A 20155-nucleotide genomic window follows, 5' to 3' on the forward strand; every position below is an offset into this window, starting at 1 on the left:
TCAGCCTTGTAGCAAAGGAGCATGGCACTGGCAGTTGGCTGAGTTGGTGTGCACAGATATCTTAAGAGTTGAGGATATACGAGTAGGGCTCCAACAAAGTATGCCTCAAGGTGTAAAAGTCTACTCCTCATTGCAAAAGTTGTCTGCTGCTTTTGCCTTCCTAGGATGTCCCACCCGCCCTGCTTTGGTAACCCCTCCTGTAGAAGATGTCTTCTTTCTTTGTCTCGGTCCACTTAATTTGGAAAGAGCTGATACTACCTTCCCCCAGCTCACCACCGAGCTCCAGAGTCAACACATTACCCAGTCCTGGCTGGTAACTGTAAAGCATCTCATACTCATAGTGATTGGTGTAGAGGTGGCCACATAATGAAAGCCGGCTGATTCAGAGCCATTCTTGGAATTTTTTCTATAGCAATTAAGGAAGGGCAGATATTCTTTCTGTTGGGGTTGCTAAGCTGATAGGTTGCAAGCCTAGATGTTCTTGTGGTCATCACTGTCCAACCCTGAGAAAGAAGCCAACAGAAGTAAAACATATTTCTGCTCACATTGTGTGAGCATCTGTGACCAACTAGGTCTGATTATCCCTGGACTTTGGACTTGGATCAGTTTGAATTGGGCCATGCCGGACACACTTATTTTAAGTCTCTATTTGCATTGCAACTTCTTCTCATTTGTCTTAGGACTACTCAATAGGGAGACACAAATAAGTCCCTCTCTCTTCCAGATGCCATCTCATCAGAGAAATCAAGAAAGTTATGTTATGTAAGCAGCATGTGCACATGTAGTGATTAAAAAGCAAGGGCTTTGGATTCAGACAGACCCAGATTTGAAACTTGGCTCAGGCATTTACCAGTTGTGTGGCCCAGAGGAAGATATTTAAACATTGTAAGCCTTATTTTTATCATCCGTGAACTGGAAAGAAGGAGGCAGTCCCTATTCTGAAGCGCTCTTGAGAGATAAAGCTTGGGATTTGCTCAGCAATATGATTTCTGAATAGTAAACAGCCAAGGAGTTTGGTGGCATTTGAAGAATAAGGTTGCGGAATTGAAAACAATAGTTGTATTTTATGGTTAACAATCTAATGATATAAGTATTTGCCTGGCAGAAAGCAAGAACTCCATAAAGGTAGCCACAATCATATCTTTGCCCCGAGCCTTCTCTTTTCTAGGGTGAGACTCTTTGCCATTTCTAGGCATACACTGTTCATATTTTTCCAATATAGCCTCCCTGAAGCCACGACAATGAGGTAAGATATTTGAAATGATGAGTGTCAGTCAGAATGAATAAGGATTGTATGATGCTAAATGGCAATATGGCACAATTTTGGGTTCCCAGTCCTATAATTTACTGCTTTTATCAAGCACAGTCCAGGTTAAAAATATATCTACTTGAAACCTTGCCTGGCAGGCATAACAGTGGCTTACTCCATGGAGAAAGTTGTCTTCATTTTTCTTAAAGTAGAGATTGTTACTAGGTATGCAATCTCAATGAGCAGACCGCTTTGACTTTGCAGAGCTGCTGATCCTCATGACTCCTCTCTAACCGTAGGGCACATTTGAAAAGCTAGCTGCATACTGTGATGGCTGAGATCCCTGAAAAACAGGGGCTCAGGAAAGTTACATGGCCTGGCCCAAATCACAGAGTGACCCCATGGAGTGACGAGGTTTAGGGGCTGAAACAGTGGGTGGAAAGCAATTTCATGATCTATGGCACTTCCTGAGTATGCTCAGAGACACTGGCATCCCCTCTTAACCATACCTCTCATTCTTAAACCACTGTGAAAATGTCGCTTGCAAATTCTTCCAAGATTAGACACTTGTAGTCTGGGACTTCCTATTGTCTTATCTGTGTTTGGGTTTCCTGAGAAACGCTCTGAGATGATCTGTGTAGGAAGCTAACTGGGTAGTGTCCCCAGGAACAACATTTGTAGGCGATTTGGGGAAGCCGGCTAGCAGAGGGAGAAACTGACCTGCAATTTGCATTCAGTGGAAGCCTCAGCCAATCCCACACAGCCTTGTAACCGGGATGGGCCTGCAGATCTTTCCTGAATTAAAGCGAAGAGGCTTTGCCCTACCTTTGCATCGACTAGGTATGGATCAGGATGACTCAAGAAAGAGGGTATGAAAATATTCTTCAAAGGGGCCAGGTAGCTGCCTTCAAAGATGGCAATTTCTATCAGCAGCTAACATCCTCTGCACCTGGGAAAGTGAGGGCCTCGGTCCTGGGTGACATACCGTAGCATCCACAGCAACTTGTTCCAGGACATTTAAAAGCATATTTGGCATTTAGCTTGATGTGAACCAAAAAATAAATCTGAAAACACAAAACCAGTGCTCTGCCTAGGAAGTAAGGGAAAGGGAAACTGCATAATGATATAGAACTGGCTTGGGATTCAGATTTCATTCTGAATACCTTACTCTTGGTGTGATCTTGGCACAGTCCCTCTAAATTGCATAGCTTCTCAGCGCATCAGCTTGTTATTTATAAAAACGATGCTATTGGTAATGTATCAGTCATGGCATATTTGGAATGACATGATAAGTCACTCGAAGTACCAGGAAGTGACTGGCATACCGAAAGCACTTAATAAACAGCAGTTTTCTTCCACCTTCAAGATACTGAATGGTTTGTCTGCATGTGATTCTTGATCCAAACCTTGTTGAGAAGAATGTCCCACAAAGTTTTAAGAGTTCACAGCAGGGGAGTATGGGCGAAAAATGGGGAGGAAATGCTGAGACACCAGCAAACACAGAGTGCATTGGGCACCCTGCAAATAGTGTGAGGAATCAGGGAGAGCTTCCTTGAGGAGGAAGAATCTGACTCATAGAGAGGGTGAAAATGATGATGGGACAGTGAGGATAAGAATTCAGGGAGGGGGCTCTCAGGTCCAAAAGCACAGAGGCAACTGAGATCGTGGCACATGTGAACTCCCGGAAGTGTTACAGTACATTTGGAGCATAATATTGGAGGGAGGTGGGCAATAGAAAGGGAAAGCTTCATTTCAATACACTTGGTAATGGCAGCTCCTCATTCATTCATCACTGTGGCTTGGGTGTCACTTGTTTCAAATTTACAAAGACGTATTAAAGGAAGGAGGTAGCTAAGAGTTCATGGCTGTGTTTATATAAAGTCTCCCTAGAACTGAACACCATCAGGATGGGGCCCATTGGCTCCATCTTGTTAACAGCTCTGGATTTCAGGCTTTTTGGTCCAGCTGATTAGACCAGTTTTGATAAGCAGCCATGTTTCCTTCGGATGATTGGAGAAGTTATCCTCTTGAACTATGTAGTCAAATGTAACTAGGCTTCAAACAGTGTTGTGAGTTCACTGCAAGCCCAGGATGTTCACAATACCCTTAGTAGGAGTAGCTGTGTACAGTCAGGTGGGTCCACCTGAAAAATCTAGTCTCCGAGGCCAGTCTCCAGCCTGCACTCACCCGGTTCTGGTGGGCTGGCTGGGGAGCAAAGAGCCCCGTGGCCTGTCTATGACATGATTTCCACTGTAAACTTTGTTTTTATTCTCTGTGAAAGAGCACTTTATGCTCTGAACTTTATGAAAGTTGGAAAAAAAATCCATTTACAGATGAAATTTTTCAAGTTTGGACTCAGCCCAAGTAGGATTAAAAAAAAATTGGCAAGTGAAAGTAAAATATTCCAGGAGGCTTTTAGAAATGTAGAGTGTTAACCAAAAAATAATTAAAACTTACAGAGTGCCTGGTTTGTAGACTTCAATGGGGGTGGTAGGCTTACTTATACACATGGCTTGTCCAGATCCACTATGACACTTCCTCAAGTATCATGACATGCATACACAGGACTCTATGCCTTCACAGCTCCCTTCCATTAGTAACTCGGATTTTATCATATTATCACTGTGAGGTAAGCAAGGCCAACAGATGAAGAAACTGGGGCACAGGCAGATAAAGTTACTTGCCTAATACTGATTATGGCTAATATTTTGTGGGAAGAGTACAGTCTTCAGAGACAAGACACGCTGGGGGTCCACAGATGGTCCACAGTTGGGATCAAAGCCTCAATGACTTATACACCCTGAACTTTGACTTACGTGTCTGTAAAATGGGAGAGTAATATTACACAGAGTGATGTAAGGATCAAATGAAATGGTGGTGGAAATATTCCTTGTAAATTATAGTATCATTTAAGGGTTAAGTGATATTTAATGCAATTCAGCATCTAGTTAGGGATGTAAATGGGGAATTTAACCCATGTCCCCTAAATCCTGGGTCAGCATTTCTGTTTCCAATGGACAGTCATGATTAATTTCCAACTACCATCACCGGTTTATCTTGGAACTATCCGATTTAAGACTACTTACAAGTTTTAAATAAATGGCAGGATCCATTTTAGGTTTCTCTCTTAACTCCCCAATCACTTTCGCCCCTTATCAAGTGGGGTTGAACATGATTCATGTGGAATGTGCTGTTTATCCACTCACACTAATTCGCTCTGCTTCCTGAAGAATGGCCTGCTACATAAATTGGAGTGACGATGTTAAAGGATCACGAACTGCATTGCTATTAGTGAATACAACCTATAGAAAGACATCACCCAAGTCCTCAAGCACTCTGTGTTCTCAAAGACATCAAAAGAAAGGCACGCCTGCTACTCTAAACATCTGCCAAATCATGTCTGCTTTTAAAACGATAGCAAAATGAAACCAACCAACCCCCCAAACCCAAAATCAAAACAGTGAGCAACCATGCACAGAAGTTCCCCAAACGTACCCTGTCAAGGAACTGAGCACATAAACATGAGGAACTTCCTATAAATAGATGCTAGCTCCGTATCATTGCCTGTCTCTAATACACAGATTTTAAACATAATAATTTTATGTCTGTCTATGTTTCCATTTCCTATCTTCTCAAGTAGACTGTGAAGCCTGAGATGGCTCTCTCATTAATTCTTGTACCCCCACCGCATTCCCATCGGGTTGAGGAACGTGTACTAAGCCTGTATTCAGTGCCAGGTGCCGTACCAAATTCACCACATTGGTTATCTCATTCATTCTTCGAAATCATTCTTAAGTGGTAGGTATTACCAGCATTCCCACAGACAGGTAGAGAAGCAGGCTGGAGATGGGCAAAATAACTTGCTCAGGGTCACATGTTTAGTAAATGGTAGAGCAACAATTCATACCTGAATCTGTTTCCTATGACACCTCTTTGCCTTTTACCTACTTAGTGGCTGATAAACCGTAAGTGCTTATGGACACTGTAAGTTGTCATACTACCATGCCCGAAATTATGCTTCTGTAAGACACAGCATCCTGGGTAGAAATAGGCCTCAAGATAGAATTCTGTAAGGGCTGATTCTTAGCTATCATAGCTTAGCTCTTGATTAAATCACCATCCACATGCAGAGGCAAAAGGCATGTGTGATCATTGTAAATTATAACTGTCCTAAGGACTTTAAATAAATTAATTTGTTTCAGCCTCAAAACAACCCTTAGAGGTCGGCATCACTGTTACCTCCGCAATGCTCACTTTACACCTTAGTACAATGAGGCCTGGAAAGTTTGCTGAAACAGAACTGAGATTCAACCTAGGCAGCTCTGGTTCCTTTAAGTCTATGTTCTCAAGCTTGACTGTACTTAGAATAACCTGGAAATTTTCTGTACTCTGGGAAGCCCAGACCTCACCCCCAGAGATTCAACTGATGGGAGGTGAAGTCCTGGCACTCATATCTTATAAGCTGTCCATGTGATTCTAGGGCACAGACCAGGCTGGGAGGCTTGCACTAGACTAGGCCACCTCTGAATCTGACTGTGCAGAAACCTTGCTCTCTAAGAAGCTGGAACTGAGTGCATGTATATAGGACACTCACCCTTCTAAGGGACTTCTGCCAACCAGACTGTCTGGATTTTTTAAAAAATGTTTATTTATTTTGACAAATTGAGAGAGAGAGAGAGACAGCACAAGCAGGGGAGGGGCACAGAGAGAGGAGAGAAAGAGAATTTCAAGCAGACCACTCACTGCACAAAGCTGGAAGTGAGGCTCTGTCTCACAAACTGTGAGATCATGATCCGAGCCAAAATCAAGAGTCGCATGCTTATAACCGACTGAGCCACCCAGGCGCCCCAGGCTGTCTGAAATTTTAATATGAATTGCGTTAATAAGACAATCGGTTAAGAGTAATTGAACCCACCACTTGAAATGAGAACTGAATGTGGTTTTGGTGCTGGGCACCAGCCTTGCGACTTTGTAGAGCTCATTTCAGTGAATCTGTGGAAGAACCCAGCTAGGTAGGTATTGTCACTATGAGTCAGGTATGTCCAACAGATTTCATCTTGCCTCCTTGTAATCTGGTTGATTGCCAGAGCTTGAAATCTTACAAGCTTAGTTTCAGCCTTTTTTCTTGTAAAAAAAAAAAATAGTTCTAATGTGTAGTGCCTATTAAAAAAAATTCCCCCTATTATAGAAAAGCGAATCCATACTTCTTCCCAGCATCATTAAGTGTCCTTCTTTTGTCGCAGTTCTCTCAGCTTTAAGAGCACAGGGAATAGTTATTAATTCCTTTGTGCCAAATGTTACCTGCTTAAGGACTGCTTGTATAAGAACCTAACAGTCCCAATTTGGGTGGCCTCTGTGTTTCTAATCTCTTTGATAACAATACTGATTAGGATTAAAGACCTATTTTTAGCTGTATCCCAGGGTCACCCAGTCTTCAGCTCCAAGTGGTAGGATTTATGACACCAGAGATTTATTTATCTTTGTCCATTATTTAATTTCCTTTGATTCTTTACTGTAGACGTATAAGGTTACCTTTCTGCCATCTTTCTTGGTAACTTCCTGATCTTCGTAAGAGGAAGTGGCAGATTAGAATTTCAACCACAAAGGTGGAAGAATTTGTACAACAAGCTCTAACATTTCCTTAACATCAAATGTTTTATACTGTAGCACATTTTTAGATGATTGCACTGGATGTTTCCATCTTAATCCATACAGTTTATTGGATACTTAGTTTAATAGATTATTTTGAAAATAACAGGACAGATTCTGAAAACATGTATATCTGACTTTTCCTGTGGCTGGGAGAAATTGACGCTGGCCAATTATAGGTGTATTAATTTGTTGACTTAAGTATATTGAATTATATGGAGTGTGGTTCAGTATCATTCAAGATAGGAAACAAACGTGTTTTCTGCCCCTTCCTCCACACTGAGGAAACATTAAGATAACACTCTAACAGCCTGGGTGTGTGAGTGTCAGAAAAACATCATTATATTAATAACTGATGCTACTCATACTGGCCGTTTATCATACTGATATCTAAAGTGGCTTTGAAAAGACTGCATGATAATTTGTATAGTCAAGCCAGATTTTTTTCTTAAGTCTTATTATACAGGGGGTCAATGGAGGTGTGAGTTCACCTTCTAGAAACTGTGCATAAGGTGCTAGTATGTTCAAACTGCAAGGGACTCAGATGATTTGGACCAACTTCTCTTAGTTTACAGATGAGGAACCTGACACGTACCAAGCTTAAATGACTTGTCCAGGCTCACACAAGATTAGCAGGTGACAGAACAGCCTGAGTAATTCAGTGGGTTCTCCCTGCTCACTATTTCACATTGAGCTGCAATGCTTCCCCGATTCTTTGCCCACATTAGCTTCTTACAATGATCTCTCACCTCAAATAACAGTGAAGATTCAAGCAAGCATGAGACCCAGAGCCATGCCTTGCTGATATTTTTTTACACCTGAAAGGAGGCTTAGCTGATACTTGATTATTCCTTCTTCAATAAGGAGCCACAGACAGGGACCTCTCTAGTGATCTGCCATTGTTTTATAATTTCCTCATATATAAACTTTCCTTTTTTGTTCATCACAAATGATCATGTAATGATATGCTAGTGTTGTGTAACCCTAATGTTCCCAACTGTCAGCCATCCAACATGACCCAATTTTCTTTTCTTAATTTTAAATAGATTTGGGAACTATCTGACAGTGTTTCAAGCCTATGTTAGTACACTTACTTCCAGGTCATTGTGAGAGATCTATTCTAGTTTTTAGGTCTCCAGGTTTTAGTAAAGAAACAGAGAGTTTATCTCCTCAGTTACAAAGGATTTTAACCATGAATTATATGAGAGCTATCACACACAGCATCAAGGCATGGGGCGGGGGTCTTTGGAATGTGTTGATTTTAACGTTTTATAAGCCTATGGCTTCTATGATCTGAATTATTATTTCCGTGGATGCTTTGATTTTTTTGATAAATATGCCACAACAGAAGTCAAAATTATCTCTAGCTAAAATAAATTTGTCTATTGGGAATTATACAGTAGTCAGTACAATGGGGACATTTACACTTTGATAGCATAAAATATGGAGATTTTTAATAATGGCTCTAAATATAATGCTGGACAGATGGTAGACAAATAAATAGCTGTCCATTGACTGAACACAGCATATCATAATGCGGATTTTCCTTCACCATAATTTTGGTACTAAGTATATTATATTCTGTTTCATCTAACAATATATCATTCTAAGTAAAACCAACCTTGCTAGATATCAGATGTTGGAGAGGAAACCCTTCTTCTTTGCCTTTGGTGTTCCCTTCTGTGGCAAAGAAGTTACATCATGCTAACACTGCTCACCTCTGTCTCCCCCATTTCTCATTTCTCTTTCTGGAGCAGGAGCCCTAATATGACTTGTGAATGTGCAAGGAAAACCTGGACACATACAACCTTCCCTTCCTTGTCCAGAACTGGCTTGCTCACAGAGCAACACATTCGCCACAGTTCTTGGACAGGCAGGGAGATTTATGCAACCATTTTGGCTGAAGCTTGGGACATTATTATAGCACTAAGTGCTATATTATATGCCTGATGGATACCCCTGTCTGCTTCTGGGCTTTACTGAGGAAGCCCACTGCCTGATATAAGCCCATTTCCCAGAGTGGTGCTTTCTAAGTAAAGGTAATTAATATTTTCATCTTACATTCACCCAGAGGCAGAAAGATAATTATGGATGAGAATGTAGGCAATAGCCTCCAACAGTTGAGATTCAAATCCCTACTCTGTTACCTGCCCAACTAGAACCGTAAGGATTTAGTGAGTTACTATACGTAAAGTATTCTGAACAGTGCCTTCCCAAGGTAAGTGCTCTACAAAAGTGTTTGGTATTAATGATACCTTTTTGTTTGGTTGTTCTGTTGGTTCAGAGCACAAACCTGGAAAAAGGTGTCTGTGCTGGCTTCCCACACACACCTGCAAAACAGAGTTTTAAAGTAACTTGTAAACTCAGTGACTAGGCTCATCTTACCCCTAAATAGATCTCATCCGGTGCTCTGGCCCCAGTCTTACTCAGTTAGACTGAACCGCTTAAGGTTCCTAAGTCGCAGCACATGTCTTCATAGCACGCTGGCTCTGCTCTTGCTCCTCTGAATGATTTCTCTCCCATGTCTGCTTGTTTAATCAGACCTTGCTTCCATGGCCCAGCTCACAGCCCTACTTTAAACCCTCTCTTTATTCCTCCTGTGTGGTGGATGCCTCTCCCTTCTGTGCTGTGAGAGCAAAAGAACATATCATTGCTATCATAACTTGCTCACTCACACTCACTGACAATTATGTGAACTGTGAGTTCCTAAGGGTCTGGGCCTGAGACCACATCCTCTTCACCCTGACTCAGTGGTGCCCCTTATAAACGATTATGCAAATACTAATCCATCAAGAGGTCACCCAATGCCTTCTCCAAAATATTAACATTAACCATCTACCTCCTGCTACCTCAACCAGACCACCATTATCTTTTACGGGGTCTACTACCATAGCCTCCTAAATTATCTACCTGCTTCTGTGCTGGCCCTAATTCAGGTTATTCCCCAAACTGCCATCAGAAAAATGGAAAATCAAATTCTATTACCATTCTGCTTAATTAATGAACACCCGTAGAGTGATACTGAAACCTAGATTTTGACCTTTCATGCCTTCCTCTCTTTCTCACCTAATCGTGTACACCCATTTCTGTCTCCTTACTCATTGTATTCTGGGCACATCTGTCCTCTTTCCGGTTCTCAAACCAACCAACCTTTCTCCACCTCAGCCTCTTGTACATTCTCTTCCCTCTGTCTGGAAGGCTCAGCCTTTTGAATTTCTGGCTTTAAGTCTCAGCTTAGAAGACCTTTCCTAAGGAAGATGCTCCTGACCCTGGGTCTAAACTGAGGAACTCCCCGTCCATCATGTAATTCCCTGTCTCATGTAATCCAATACCTCATTATTTTCCTCACTGCACTCACAGTGATTGTTAATAGCCTTTAATCTATGTTTTCTGGTGCTCGCTACATGACTGGAAGCTCTGTAATGACAGGAATGAAGTCCATCTTGTTATGATTTGCTTCTCGAGGACAGTCAGTGAATGATAGTTCCTGAATGACCTTGGAAGCCTTAAAGATTCTTGGCCTAGGAATGGGAACCAGATCTCACCTGGTAAACCCTTTGTCTTCCAAGTGAGAAAATCAAGATTCAGGACTTGCAATGAGCTCTCCTGAAGTCCCCCAGTCCATGCCTGCCTGGCATCTCCCGTGTTTGGGGTATTCTTCATTATCAATGTCTCTTGCCCGAGGCTTCTGGAAACTATGCAATAACTATAGATCATTAATGAAATAATCTGTCAGGAAAAGCAAAGGGTTCATGCATTTCACCCTTTCACTGAGAAATGAAAGCAAAGCCTAAGGAAATGCCATCTGACTAATTTGTAACCGAGGCAAATCTTCTCTCTTAGTCACCCCTAACAAAAATGTCAGTCTTCTACAGGCACAGTCGAAACTGCCAAGGTCCATGGCAGCTTCCCAGATCTGTTCTGGCCTACAGGGGGATCTGGGTGCACCACAGAGCAGAGTGGTTTAGTGTTTCCAGGGCAAACAGAGAAAAACTAGCACCTTCAACAGACACCCCCTTTCTTTTACTTCATCCGTGGTCTATTTGCCAATTTATTGTATTCATGTTCCTGTTTCTTGTCCTCTCTGGGTCTCAATTTCCTGTTTCTACAATAGAATGATTGATATTGGGGCCCTTCAGCCTTGATATTCTATAATTTTGATGTACAGAGTTCGTTCTCCTCAATCTTTAATGAGGACGTAGGATTTGCAGAGCACTTTTCTTAGATCTACCATGTACAGGAAACCAGGAGGTCACTTCAGCTCCTATCAGCCTACCATTAACAGCCTCTACTGTCCTGAGCAGATGTGAGGAGCCAGTGAATCCTGGAGCTGACACCTCCTGTTTTATGTGCCCTAAGATTTCACTCTCTTTGCCAGACCAGTATATTCAGAGGGAGAGAAGGACATTCTCAAAGCTGATAGTGGGGCTTATAACAGACAATGCAGGGTAGCCTGACTACCGATCACAAGGAGCCTTTCCAAGACTGTCAACATTGTCCACCAAATGCCAAGTGACTGGGGCACTTGTTATTAATCTCCAAATATGTACTAAGCAACTCTTAGGTGATATGCATTGTGCTAGGTACTGAGGAATCAGAAATAATTAGAAAATGATTCCTGACTTCTAGAAATACACAGTCTAATGGTGAGGTAGGCAGGTGAGCTATTATCATGAAGTCCAATACGTGCACAAGTAAAGCAGCTTTCTCTTGACTTGCTCACAGGAGAGGGTGTCACTAGCTTCATCTGGGGCCTTCACAGTGGACTTCTTAGAGCAGCATATTTGAACTAGCTCATGTAGGGTAAGAAAGAGTTTACTTGGTAGATAGAGAGGAAATCCACACTACGTGGAAAAGTAGCAGCGCATGAAAGTATTGAGTTTGGGCTTGGGATCTTTAGAAATGGTGAGGAAATATGGGATGACTTTGTAGTGACATCAGGGAAGGGAGAAGATGAAGAAGGGGAGAGTGGAGAAGAGGCTGGAGGGAGAGGTTGGGATGAGAAGGGTTTTATATACCATGTTAATGGGTTTGGACTCCATTCTACACAGGAAAGTGGAGGCCTGGACAAATGTGGCGTGTGTGTGTGTCAGGGGGGGATGCACACTCACAAACAACATAATCAGGTTTGGGTGTTTAAGAAGAAAATGGCGGCATGGGAAGGATGGAGAATGTAAATTAGGCACAAGGGAATACAACTTCTGGGGAGCAGTGAACATTCTGGTAGCTACACTGATGAGTAAGTGGGGAGGCAAGCTTTGGAAAAGTGTTTTGGACCTGATCAGTGAGTGCAAGGTTATGTATTTATACTAAGCAGTGTATGTCAAAAGTTACAGCCAGGACTGCTACTCAAAGCTTTTTTCCTGTGGTTTGTATGACAGTTATTAATGGAACACATACTGGGAGCCCTGCATGGCACTGAGTTGTGTGGACTGAAATAATCTATGCTGAAGACAGGACTTTTCTACAGGAGGCAAAGTTTCCCACCTCCTGGATATGCTTAAGGCTAAAGTCATGTCACGCCTCAAGGAGTGCATGGATGACATTCTCTGACCAGGCAGCTACGACAAACTTCTGGCATCTCAGATCCTCCATTAGCCACTCACACACGGGAAAGCTAACCTCAAGTCTGGCTCCATCACTGCTGGGAGAAAAGCTCGATTGCATTCTCAAGCAGCCGGCTAAACACAACTGTGCTCCTGACTGTAACAGGGACAGGAGGGCCAGTGTGAAATTCGGACCTTTGGAGGAAAGAATGCATACATTTAAAATGAATAAACAGACTTCTTCTATCTTCTTCCCACTGGCAACGCATCTGAAGGCCTTGACTCAGCACTAGTGGGCCTTTACTGCTCATGCTTGCCCAGCCCTCTCGGCGGTGATTGATTTCATTGTTGGCTGTTTTCACTACGTGAATGTGGGATCTTTGGAGAGCCTAATTCTTTGCAAGTTCCATTGGAGGGTGGAAGCGCTAGAACAAGCCGTAACCAGTCACCAGTCGAAGGCCCAGTGACTCAGGAGCTTAAGCATTTAACTAATTAGCACAGAAGAATGTGACAAAGATTTGCAGTTAATAAGAATGAAAGAAGAATCATTGGGGCCTGAATTATGCAAGCTTCTATTTCCTTTTGGGACCATATAGGAATTTCAGGAGAAGAAAGGCTACCTTTTACCTTTGAGGAATTTTCAGAGTAATTTCTTTTTAATTGGTGACTGACAAAGGGAACAATTTCAACACCTCAGAAAAATGCCTCATCATTTCCTCTTGTGAAACCTGGGTGCTTTTGAATGAATTCATGTTAGGAATGTGGATCCCAATCCATGAGGGTCATTTTTAACCGAAAGCCGCTATCAAATGTTAGTGGTGGTTAGAAAAAACAGAACACTTGTCTTCCGTGAGCATCCTATGACCTATCTTTATCCTTCGAAGCCAAGAAAATGTAATAAATGAGAGCACAGTCTTTTGCCAAATATGTTAAAATCCCAGCTCAACCTCTTCCTAGTTACAGGACTGTCCTCTCTGAGCCTCAGTTTTCTCATCTCTGAAATGGGACTAATTATATCTACTTCCCAGGGGGGTCTAAGGATTAAATAACAACCTGTGAAAAATGTTTAATCTGGTGTCAGGCACACAATATTCACTTAATGCCATGGTTGTTATTATTAACAAAAAATAAAAGAAAGAGAAAATGCACACTTACATTGTTTGTTCACATTGGTAGTGATATCTACTCAGGTTGTAAATGAGATTTCTCCAAGTAAAGGGAAAATTTTGGCTACTACTTTTATTTAAAGAAAAATGCTGAGTTAAAAAAGTTACCTTTTATGAATGATGCTTCCTAATGGTGAAGAGAGATAGAATTTTAATGGTTTAATTTTTGACCTTTTTACTTAGTTTTTATTTTTTCCTGCCTCATTTCAAAAAAGAATTTCCAAGTAGGCTAGAAACTTATAAGCAAAGATAAACTAAATTATGATTAGCTTTTTTTCACCTATAATTTGTTTTCACCTATAGTTTTATCAACATTTTAACAAGTTGTATGATTCCCCAACTGACAAGTAGGAGTTAATGAAGATGCATTTATTGAATTTAATTGAAATGAGCAGAAAGAAAAAAATTCGATAAATGTTTTTCTTTGAGAACTTTTTTCTTTTTGTCAACATGCACTTCTTAGATTTGACTATAATATGGATTTCAACTCAGAAATAATGAGGTCTCTTTTTATTGTTTAATGCTCATGTTAATCCACTTTAAAATTAATGTTGACATTTTAATTACTTTGAATAGGTACTAAATTTACACAGTTCAATACTGGAAAGGTACGTAAAGCATCAGTGGAAATTTCTCTCCTATTCTAATTCTTTAGCCATTCACTTCTTCTACCTGGAGGCATCCTATGTTCTCAATTTCCAGCTTTGATCCACTGTTGAAGTTTGTGAAAGAAAACCAGGTCAAGGTCAGCATGTGGAACAATGACCACTGCTTGCCTTTGAGATTAGAGGTGTGTGGGTTCTATCATGGCTTCTTTTCCTTAGTAGCTTCAGGTCTTTGGGCAAGGGGCTTATCATCTCTAAGATCCAGTCTCTACCTCTGTAAGTGAATAAATTCTTTGCTGGGAGGTTATAGAGTTTGAAAACGGGGATATATGCAATACTGGCACATAATAGGTGCTCAGGAAAGACCACATTCTTTTACCTTCTGTATATTTCAGTCTTTGGATCTAAAGCTTCTTTGACTGTTATGTGCTTTCGTGACTTGAATGCATAATTACAACTTTCAGACTGGTCATTTGAAAGATGAGGGAAATACTGAGGCATTTTTTCATCTTCTTATTTCTTGGGTGGCTGCATGAATGTTGATGCATTTATGCATGTAAGATCCATGGACCTTCCATGTATTCCTCACTGCTATGGGCTTCCTTTCCCATCTAGCTGCATCCTTATTCTTACTCACCCAATTCCAATGCCAATGACTTTAGAAAACCCTTCCCTTGTCAAATGGAGCAGGAATTAGATTTCCTTTAGTTCAAGCCCGCCTTTCTCCTACAGATGTAACGAACTCTACAGTGCGGTGGTTATGTGTGTTAGTTTTGGAAGCACACAGACCTTGGTTGGAATCTGGACTTTGTCACTTTCTAGCTAACTAACTTCCGGCATCTAACTCACTGTACCTGAGCCTCAGTTTTCTCACTGGAAAATTAAGCTAGAAATACTTCCACCCCTAGGATATTTGAGGATAAAAGGAAAAATAAAATAAAAGCACCTGATTCATAGCAAGTGACCAATAAACTTTGGCTTTTGTAATTATTATTCTGAGACACAGGAGGGGACTAGATACTTTCCAAATGTTCTGTCCTGTCTGACCAGCAAAAAATGGGGGCTTACGGATATGCAAAGAAGCTAGTGTTTTATAATGGTGGTTAATGATGCGTGGTACTTCCAGTTTCCATTTGCATTTTGTTTCACATGATTGTCCTAAATGCATCACTGATTAAGTGTTGACTGTTTGCATCCATGATGTAACTGTCCCTGTGTTGAAAAGTACATCAAATCTGCTTTGAGATTTAGCTTCCTGATTGTACTATGGTTGCTTTTGTCCTTCCCTTCCTTCCTTCCTTCCTTCCTTCCTTCCTTCCTTCTTTCCTTCCTTCCTTCCTTTCTCCCTTCCCTTCCCTCCTTCCCTCCCTCCCTCCCTCCTTCCTTCCTTCCTTCCTTCCTTCCTTCCTTCCTTCCTTCCTTCCTTCCTTCCTTCCTTCCTTCCTTCCATTTCCCTTTCTCACCCCTTCCCTTTGTTCCTTTCACAATGCTATGTCTATCGTAGAGAAAAGTGGTTCTGCTTTCAAAGAAGACACAAGGGAATAAAAATTATAATTTATTAGATGGCATTCACACCCCAGTCCTGGTGCTAGACACACTTTCTACGTGTTCTCATTTAGTCTTCACAGCAGCCCTGGAGGGATTAGTTGCCCAGAAAGAGTAACAAAGTTGTTCAAAGTCACACAGCTAACAAGAAAATCTGGGATTTGAAAATAAGACTGATTCCATATGTAATTAGTAGATGTGGGGATAGTGTGTGTGTGTGTGTGTGTGTGTGTGTGTGTGTGTATTGAAAATATCAAATAGCACAAGTTCCCTGAAGACACTATATTCACTCTTTGGCAGACTAATGGTGTCTCTTGCCCCAAACTCCATCTTGCTCTCAGTTCTTGAACTTGCAAAAAGTGAATAAGTTTTGGGGTCCACAAGACTTCACTGCTCTTTTCTTTGTTCTGAGGTTGGGTAATAATCTTCTATCTTTCCTCTGGGGGCTTCTACTCTTATTATCTGCTCACTCCTGATGTATGCTTGTCTCATCACCAAACATGGCACCTGACAGCATCTCTGGTGCCCAGCAAATGTTTGCTTAATGGATGAATTAATAAATAAATGGGAGAGTGAAGGAGAGTTGCCGACATACCTTTGTCTTATTCTTCTGGATTTCTGATACTGGCTTCTAGCAGAAGTTCAAAACCCTCTTTGTTCTTCTGCTCCTCTAGGTTACCCCTCCATACACATGCACAAAGATGCAAAGGAAGGCTAATCTGGACAATCAGTTTCAGGATGCTAATTGAGCAGTTTTAGAGAAGTGGAGGTATAGGGATCGGATCAGAATCTTTCTGGGTAGAGGTGGATAGGGCCTCTAAAAATGGAAAAGTCCAAAATCCATGAAAAATAGAGGATTAGGGTTTTGGTACACTTTATTTTGAAGTTAGTTGGCAATACTTTGTCCAGGAACAAAAGGAATTTTCCATGTAGTCTTGTCTGATTTATTGGAGTTTCACATGGGGGTTTGGGGCTACCAACCCAGCTAATATTTATGACTTTTCCTTGCTCTCAGAGATATAATGGGAAGGGGTGGTCATGAACAATGGTGAGATTCAGATATTTACAAGTTCCTGGCCAAATGTCATACCTTTCCACACCAGTCTCACCCACACCCTCAAAACTGACTTCTTATTTCAATACCCTTTCTCAGTATTCTATCTGATTGTTTGAAAGCCATGAGGCAATCATATTCCTCATGCTGACATCTTCATCTCATTCCTGCTGATATAGTGTGAAGATTTAATCTGTAGGATTCTGGGGAAGAGAAGTTAAGGCATTAATTTCATTGACTGGATGATTTGGGTCTCAGACTGATTTATTAATAAGAACTACTCATTTTGACCACTTTCTTGGGTGGAAAGTTCTTGGACTTTGATCCTTCACTGCACCTTTTCCCCTCAACCGATATCGAGGTTTGAGGAAACATACTAATAGAGAAATCAATTAGTTCTCTTAGTGCTCTCACAATGTGATTCATGGGAATTGCTGATTCACTAAGTTAATCTTGGTCAGGTGTACATTTAGCACTTAAGCCATCAATTCCCTCAAACCCCTTTGGGTTTAAGATCCCATTGGCAATAAACACACGAAGATAAAAGCATAGCGAATTTTCAGAGAAGGCTGTGGATCTGCTCTCTCTGGGGTACATGGAAAAGTCCTTAATCGCAGTCCTGATCTATCATTTACATAGTGATGCTCTATCATCATTTGCCTTGCTCCGGTTGGTGATTTCAGTCTCTCATCTCTGAATGACTGAACATGTCTAATTCCCATTTTAATCATATTACCTGGAGGAGCAAAAGTAGCTCTAGACTGATTTATGCATTTTAGCTGGCAAGGAACAAAACCCAATCCACGTGACACTTAACCTATTCTGAGAGCAGCTACAGGCCATAGGCACTGGTGTTCTCGCAGACTATGAGATATTTTATGTTCTGATAAGGGATAAAAATTCCCATCTCAAATGGCTCCCCATCATACTGAGATCTTGCAACAATAACATTACTGATTCAGACATTAATCTTAAGTATCCAGGGAGCCCTAAAACATTGTAACCCACTAGCAAGGACCATGGTAATTGCCACGTAAATCCCCTCCATAATCTGGCTATTATTATGACCAGCCAGCCAAGGTTTGGCCTTAAATCATCCTGGTTGAACAGAGCCTTGTAGAAACACCATCACCTACACATATCTCTGCTTCTTTTCATTAACCTGTTACCCTCTTTAGAAACTGGGTTTTTTATCCACTCCCTTCCTCCAGATTAGTAATGCCCTGTTAAGTAAACAAACATGAAATTTCAAAGGGAAACTGGAGCAATAATCATTACCAGCTGCCATGTTAAGCATTGTGGAAATGCTCATGATTCGCACAGAAAAATCCATGCTGCCCTTTGAAGGCACTCAGGCCTTCAGAGCTGGATAAATGTATAACTTCCAGGCCAGGCTCCATTCTGTTTCAACAATAAGTTCTGTACCTTGGGAAAGGTGCTGAGAAATGAACTTTGGTTTTCTCCACAATCCATCAGGAGCATTCTGTGACGACACTGACTTTGAAGTTAGGCTGACCTGGCCAACCCTACTGCCCAGCAGCTTGGGTAAGTTATTCATTTCTTTGTCCATTCATTCAGTCCACAAATACTTTGTGTTGTATACTTGATAGGCACTGCCTGTACCAACCATCACCCCCCAAAAGACCCCCAAACACTCAGAAAGACAATGGAAACAATGGGAAATCAGAAAAAGTTAACCAGACTTGGAAGGTCAAGGAGGGCTTCTTAGAGGAAACACTCTCTAAGATAAGATATGGAAGCTGAGGAGGATCAGCCCCAGTTTTCTCATCTGTGAAATGGGCACGATGTATCTACCTGGAAAGTAGTTATAATGTTAAATGAGATGATGGTCCTTAAATGGACAACTGCAATGGACTGAGATTTGGCATCTGATAAATCTTACCAGTGTTTTTATCTGGTTATAACTATTATATTTTTCATTCTATACAAGTTGGAAATGGCACAGAAATATTAAAAAAGGAAGAAAATAGGGGCACCTGGGTGGCTCAGGAGGTTAAACGTCTGACTCTGGATCTCAGCTCAGGTCTTGATCTCAGGGTTGTGAGTTCAAGCCCCATGTTGGGCTCCACAATGGACATGAAGCCTGCTTTAAAAAAAAAAAAAAAANCCAGTCTCTACCTCTGTAAGTGAATAAATTCTTTGCTGGGAGGTTATAGAGTTTGAAAACGGGGATATATGCAATACTGGCACATAATAGGTGCTCAGGAAAGACCACATTCTTTTACCTTCTGTATATTTCAGTCTTTGGATCTAAAGCTTCTTTGACTGTTATGTGCTTTCGTGACTTGAATGCATAATTACAACTTTCAGACTGGTCATTTGAAAGATGAGGGAAATACTGAGGCATTTTTTCATCTTCTTATTTCTTGGGTGGCTGCATGAATGTTGATGCATTTATGCATGTAAGATCCATGGACCTTCCATGTATTCCTCACTGCTATGGGCTTCCTTTCCCATCTAGCTGCATCCTTATTCTTACTCACCCAATTCCAATGCCAATGACTTTAGAAAACCCTTCCCTTGTCAAATGGAGCAGGAATTAGATTTCCTTTAGTTCAAGCCCGCCTTTCTCCTACAGATGTAACGAACTCTACAGTGCGGTGGTTATGTGTGTTAGTTTTGGAAGCACACAGACCTTGGTTGGAATCTGGACTTTGTCACTTTCTAGCTAACTAACTTCCGGCATCTAACTCACTGTACCTGAGCCTCAGTTTTCTCACTGGAAAATTAAGCTAGAAATACTTCCACCCCTAGGATATTTGAGGATAAAAGGAAAAATAAAATAAAAGCACCTGATTCATAGCAAGTGACCAATAAACTTTGGCTTTTGTAATTATTATTCTGAGACACAGGAGGGGACTAGATACTTTCCAAATGTTCTGTCCTGTCTGACCAGCAAAAAATGGGGGCTTACGGATATGCAAAGAAGCTAGTGTTTTATAATGGTGGTTAATGATGCGTGGTACTTCCAGTTTCCATTTGCATTTTGTTTCACATGATTGTCCTAAATGCATCACTGATTAAGTGTTGACTGTTTGCATCCATGATGTAACTGTCCCTGTGTTGAAAAGTACATCAAATCTGCTTTGAGATTTAGCTTCCTGATTGTACTATGGTTGCTTTTGTCCTTCCCTTCCTTCCTTCCTTCCTTCCCTCCTTCCTTCCCTCTTTCCTTCCTTCCTTCCTTTCTCCCTTCCCTTCCCTCCTTCCCTCCCTCCCTCCCTCCTTCCTTCCTTCCTTCCTTCCTTCCTTCCTTCCTTCCTTCCTTCCTTCCTTCCATTTCCCTTTCTCACCCCTTCCCTTTGTTCCTTTCACAATGC

The 20155-nt window shown here is 41.3% G+C and overlaps 1 long non-coding RNA gene across 4 annotated transcripts in view; it reads left to right on the forward strand.

Annotated features, from left to right (window-relative positions):
* Positions 1-18364, forward strand: part of LOC144231622 (uncharacterized) — a 438506-nt gene extending 420142 nt beyond the window's left edge. For 3 of the 4 annotated variants that reach the window (XR_013335130.1, XR_013335116.1, XR_013335122.1), the window contains one exon: positions 12280-13596. This is a non-coding gene — a long non-coding RNA (uncharacterized LOC144231622). Of the gene's footprint in view, positions 1-12279; positions 13597-18290 lie in introns of those variants that run through there. The other variant, XR_013335125.1, reaches the window with a different exon arrangement.
* Positions 18365-20155: the final 1791 nt, after the last annotated feature.

This window comes from Crocuta crocuta, unplaced genomic scaffold (genome assembly GCF_008692635.1).
Source record: "Crocuta crocuta isolate KB4526 unplaced genomic scaffold, BGI_CrCroc_1.0 scaffold260, whole genome shotgun sequence".
In the NCBI taxonomy this organism is placed as follows: Eukaryota; Metazoa; Chordata; class Mammalia; order Carnivora; family Hyaenidae; genus Crocuta; species Crocuta crocuta.